Genomic DNA, 6336 nt, shown 5'->3' with positions numbered 1-6336 from the left:
TGCCTCTGCAAGCAGGAAACACAGGGAGTCTTCTTTCTGTAGACCAGAAATATATACATATATATATATATATATATATATATATATATATATATATATATATATATATATATATATATATATATATATATGTCTGTGTGTGTCTACTGTAAATATGCAAACACCATCTTACAGCTCTACAAGAGCGTCGTCCTCATGCGTTGATATTCTTCACACTTGTAAAGTGCAGTAAGCTCTCAGAGGAAACATCCAGCTGCTGAGCTGCAGAGATGTTTGTGTGTTTAACTTTCTGAATGAACACTCTCTAACAACTTCGCCGCCGATGTGCCCTTCCACTACCAGTCTGGGGGTCGAGGCGTTCCGGGCGCAGATTGGCAGAGCCCAGATTCACTTCCGTAATGACTCACTCCAGCCTGACCTTACATGTCAAAGGTAAGGTGTGAAGTGAAGCTGAGCGTGACATTTATGGGTCATATCTGCTGTAAATGATTGGAGCGCCCTTTGTCTTCATGGTCGGAGTTAATGGGGATGTCAGGAGAGAAGGTGAGGCCGCGTCTTACACCGGAGGAGCAGGAACACCGAGACGACGAACACGTGCTTGTGGATAGTTGTGTGCGATTTCGCTGATTCTCCTCGTTAAGACAAAGCAGAGAGGCAACCTAGAGTTACAGAGAACTTGTGACGACTGAGAGCTGAAGAGGAAGTTTTCAGATCATTTAGTGAAGTAAAAGTACTGATATACACTGTAAAGTACCACAGAATAAATACAAGTTTGTTGAAGAACTTAACAGGGTAAGTAATCATAATATTTATATTATCATGACATTATTTTGCTCATGCGTTACTGTTGTAGTTGTTCGAGGTGGAGCTCAGTTTGACCTTTCTTGTGTTGGACTACAACTTGACAAGAAAATAATCAAAAAAAATTTAATAAATGTAAAAAAAAAATGAATAAATAAATAAAATAATATTATAAATAAATACGGAGTGCAGTGAATCAATGGATTGGGTTTTTTAACGATCAAAATAGTGGATGGTAAAAAAAATAAAATAATCCTATAATCAGAAAACTGCTTAATATTGGATCCAGTGATCTGCCAGGCTGATCATTTGTATTTCTACTTTTGATAGTTAAGTACATTTAATATCAGACTTTTACTCAAGTTTTCTTTGAATGGGTGGATTTCACTTTTATCAAAGTTATATTTAAACATGATATCTTTACTTTTATACTGTAATGACTTTTGGTTCACTTACAACACAGCTAATTAGCATCTAAAGCTAACAAATGACGTAAAGCACGACAAAAATCCCTCTGACATGTAGTGGAGTACCTAAAATCTGTACTTGAGGAAACATACTTAAATAACCTTCCACCACTGGCTATCCATATCAGCAGAGGAGATGGTGATGCAATGTGATTTTCCTCTAACCAGAGGCCGTCTCTGCCACCATGTGTGACCGTAAAGGTCAGCGTGGCGTAACCCGTTCTGCAGAGTGTCACTACGCCGCCCAACACTCAGACCTGACACCCAGCAGCAGGGCGGAGGAGCTGCCCTTTACCGCTCCGTCCTGATTGACCGTCTCCGAAGGCTCAGCGCTCCTCATCAGGTGAATATTAGGTAAATTGCTATCTGGGAAAATCACACCGAGGCTTTAAAAAGAAACCCGCTCATTAAGAGAGATTAACACCCTGTAATGTAGTGAGGCTAATGGTTGCTATTCCACCTAAAGCTTAAGTAATATTCAGCCGGCGTAATTACCGACAGCCACGGAGAGTTTTCTAGCTGTGCACGCGTGCGGAAGAGCGCACAACTATTGTTTTCTCTGCCACTACTTTTTAGATTTCACATTTTAATTAACTACTTTGAACGCAGCCCCCCGGGAGGAAATCACTCAGACAGAAAAACTGAAAAAATGTAAACAAAACATTATCTAAAAATGTCAGCTGTGTGTGTGTTTTCTCCCTTTCTGCTCCACTCACACACACGGAAAAAAAAGAAAATAAAGGTCTGACCGGTGGCCGTTAAACAGCCGTTAGTTGGGCTGACTCACCTCTTCGAGCAGCGGTTACGGCCCAGGGTGCGGTGATGCACCGCAGGGTCGCGTCATGGTTCAGTTACAGCAAAAAAATCTCAGAGGTTAATTCAAAGTCAGCGTGTTAATTCTACAATAAATCACCCTCAATTATTTCCCCTTCCCACATTCTCACAGGTAGTGTCCCCTCCTGTCCCCGAGCCACCTCGGAACCAGTAATGAGTTAACGAGCTCGAGTCCAGCTAAATCTCTGATTATCCAAATGTGATAAGCTCGTGGCCCGTTAATGAATTTGGCTGCATTCCACTTTAACCAGCCAGCCAGCAGCTAAAGAAGTTAAAACCTCCCCTCATCCGCTGAGGGCATCAAGCAAGAATGAATTCACTCTGTCAGCTTCAGCCGGTCAGACGTCGCTATTAATGGGCGTGTCGCCTTATTTATAGGCGTTGGTTCAAGGATGAGAGGTGTTTCTTGGTCGTAAGTCTCAGTTTTGTTTTGTTTTTTTTGCAAGTTTTTATGAAATCCAGTTGATGGATTGAGATGCATCTCATTTTCCATCCACTTCTTTCCGGTGCTTCAGCACCACGCTGTGCCTCGACAGGGAAGTACACCTGTGAAGACCTGACGTGTGTTAAAATGAGGTGTTTGGTGGAATCTTGATGATCATCATGTGTTGCTGTTTAACTCAAAGATTTAAAGGGGCAGTATGTAGTTTTGGAGAAGAAATCTATTTTGTCAGTTTAATTACATTCAAACGACTGCAAACCTGGAACACAACAGCAGAACGTGATCCCAGCACTGATGTTTCCCACCCTGAGCCTGATACTGGAGGAATATCGGCCACCGTGTGAATAAGGGCTATTAGCTGGGACCTGAAGGCACAAAGGGACTGCTGGTGTTGTTTACACTCGGACTATCACCTCTTGAGGTGCAAAGTGGCTCTGGGCTTGCAGGCTAGCATGCTAACTTCAGTAGATATTTCTGCAGCACAATACATAGACATCAAAACTGTTATTTATTTACGTTTTGCTGAAAATCTTAGTTCATTTTACAGTTTTATTGTTCTTAGTTTCAGATTATAGACAAAGGAAGACATGATTGTTAAGTAAATTAGATTTCTGGCAATAACTCATTATTGAAAACTAGGATTCTGTATTTTGAAGAGCTCAATTAAATCCACATTTACCAAAATGTGAAGAGCGGCGCTGTGGTTCTTCTCATCTTCTCTTTAAATTTGCTCTCGCTGTTGTTTCAATCACTCGCACACACAGAAAAATATGATGTCACCGGTCTCGCTGAAGCCACCGTAAATTTTCAGCAATCCATCATCCACGCCATATTAATCACAGACTAGCTGCCATCCGCGTTCTGAATTAGCTTTGCAGAACGGAACCCCTCTGAGATAATCACTTTTTCATCACCAGCAATGTGACGCAGGGCACATTCAGATGTGGATACGATGGGCAAAACAAAGGACAGATGTGTGTCTCTTTGTTCATGCATGTAGAATATCAATCAATGGACGACGCTGCCTCCATTTGTGGCTCCGGGATGGTTCATCTGTCACGTAGTGTGGTACAGCGGGGCAGTTTGGAAGCCAATGTCAATTTAAATGTGAATTCCCAATATCTGAATATTTGTGAGGAAGATTTTAAAAGGGTTTAATGGAATGCTGGGAAAGGTATATCATTTCCATCTTTAAAATGATGTTCTTGTGTTTTTACGTTGCTAATAATCTGTAATACTCAGATAAATTAAAAAACAGGGAGTGTAGTCTCAGAGTTGTGCCGTTCAAAATATGCTGTTGGACACAGATTATCTGCTTGTGCGATGGGTTTACAGATCCAGTCTTAAGACTACTTAAGTGTTTCACAGAGCGATGCTCACTGTGTATTCAAAATGGGTTAATATTGAAAGTCCACCATGTTGAAATTGCTCTCAATTTGACACTGCACTTCTTTTGGTTTTCAGCAACAAACGTGCCAAGTGTGAAGCAGATCAGACATGTGGTTCTTTAGATACCACAGACAGGCAGGTGGCAATTCCTTTTCGTGTAGTCAACATGGCCAGAATTTTAGTTTAAAACATTAAAAAATGAACTAACATTATCAACAGAATGTGATTAGTGACATCAACAAGTGTTTATGTCAAAGATGTCCATGTACGTTGTTGCAGAGATGTCTACTAAAGTTAGCATGCTAACCAGCTAGCCTCTGCACATCCTGTCTCCAGATTCAGCACTGCACCTCCCTGTGAACTCAGCAGCAAACCTGCCAAGTGCGACGTGGATCTGACGAACAGTTGTCAAGATATATGAATTACAGACAGACAAAACAGACAGATTCTTTGCTTTTAAACTTAGATTTTCCTGCAGCTAAGCAGCATTGGAAAAATCATTCCATTCCCGAGGCTTTATCTGAGAGCAGCATTCCATTTGATAAAGGTGAACACAGCAAAAAGGTCCACTGACACCCGGAAACGCTCGTATCAAAGTTGGCATTAAGAGGGAGCATTGAAGAGGACCAGTTTGTGATCTCTGAGAAACTGTTTTCCATTAGCTTCAAAGCACGAGTTCAAGTGCTTGAAGACTGAGTCCACTGGGAGCTGTCAGCTAGTGGAACATTTTCTTTCTTCCTGACAGTCGTGCCGCTCTGTATCAGCGTTCGAGGTTGCGTATTAGTTGTCTGAAACGTGATGGGTGCTGCTATCTCCCGTGCCAGGTTAGCACTGCTGAGACTCTTTATCAGGGGAGACCTGGCAGAGTCTGTATATATATATATTTATATATATATATGGGAAAAAAATGGAACAGGTTTTCATGCTACGAACACAGCCAGAACATATCCATATGCATTCTTCTGCCTTAGTCGAGGAGCTTGTCATCGTATGAATGGTGTATACGCTCGAAGAGTGAAGATTTAGCAGCGGTGACATGGTGGCTGCTGAGGTCTGCTGGTTCTCAGTGAGACTTTAACACGAGTACATCTGCCTGTAGCTGCAGCTCTGAATGTCAATCTACATCAGAGACCCTATTCATCTGCTGCAGTGAGTGCACACTGTAGGTAGGCGAGAGTGTGTTGATGTGTGACGTGACACTGCCACCCAGTGGTGTGATCTATGAAGTAAGGCTGTCAGCCGGGCCAGGATTTTAAAGGTGCAATATGTAGTTTTTAATCAGAAGAGAAAGCTCTCCACTGGCTGGTTTGTTTTCTTTATTCCTGAGCTTATGCCAAGCTAAATAAAGAAACTCTCTTTGTTTTCATGACGGAATAAAGAAACTGACACAGTTTATACTGTTTTACTTTGTTTATATGTGGCGGACCCTGCCACCTTTGTAGCTTCAAACAGTGTTCTGGGGACCTTATTTACCTCTGAGAACAGCTTGTTTATTCACTTACGGACAATATAACTATTTCTTAGTTTGTGTTATTACCTCATCGATATTGTAAATGTTAAAATTCTAAGTCTGAAAAACTACATAGTGCCCCTTTTAACTCAGATACAATACTAGTATTAATAAAATGATACTCTATACCTCTTTTGATACCAAAGAAAAGTCTTAAGAGAAAAAAAATATTTTCTTTTTTTAAATTTTCAACCTGCAAACAATAATAATGTTCATATTTTTCCCATCACGGGTTGAAAATGTTATTGTAGATCTGTTTATTTATTCTTTCTATAGCTTTTCATTCCATCAAATGTCATATTGTAGCACTGTTTTAAATTCAAGGTATCAAAAACAAATCTAAAAGTAAAAAGTAAAAGTATTGATACTGTTGACAACCTCACCTCATCTATATTAGGATGTTCCAAGGCTGACCAACCTGGGTCTGAAAAAAAAAAAAAAAGTTAAAATAATGTATAATGTAATGGATGCCAAATTATTGTATATTTTCCATAATCTGAGCACATGAAACTAAAAAAAGACGATTCAAGAATTTTCAAAAATCACCCTGGAGCACAGGACAAACGCAGGATATAGAATAATTCAGATCAGACGTCACGGATCCCAAAAAATAAATAAATAAAAATGTTGTGTCTAACCTGTTTCTGCCTCTCAGGACTTCTGTGTAGCACATCTTAATAATACAGTACAGAAGGTGCTGTTGCAGTTTGTTGTTGGTGCTGTTGGCCAGCAGTCAGTTCATTAAATAATCCAGTGCCGTCCAATAAAACTGCTCTGCCATGAATTCTGCCTTAGCAAAGCTTGTAATGTTTCAGTTTTGGCTGACGCTGTTATAAAAGTCTGATTTATGTTTATCATAACATTATTCACTCGATATTATAGTGTGTATTTTA

Source organism: Acanthopagrus latus, chromosome 19, assembly GCF_904848185.1.
Source record: "Acanthopagrus latus isolate v.2019 chromosome 19, fAcaLat1.1, whole genome shotgun sequence".
In the NCBI taxonomy this organism is placed as follows: Eukaryota; Metazoa; Chordata; class Actinopteri; order Spariformes; family Sparidae; genus Acanthopagrus; species Acanthopagrus latus.
Note: the sequence above shows the minus strand (reverse complement) of the source record.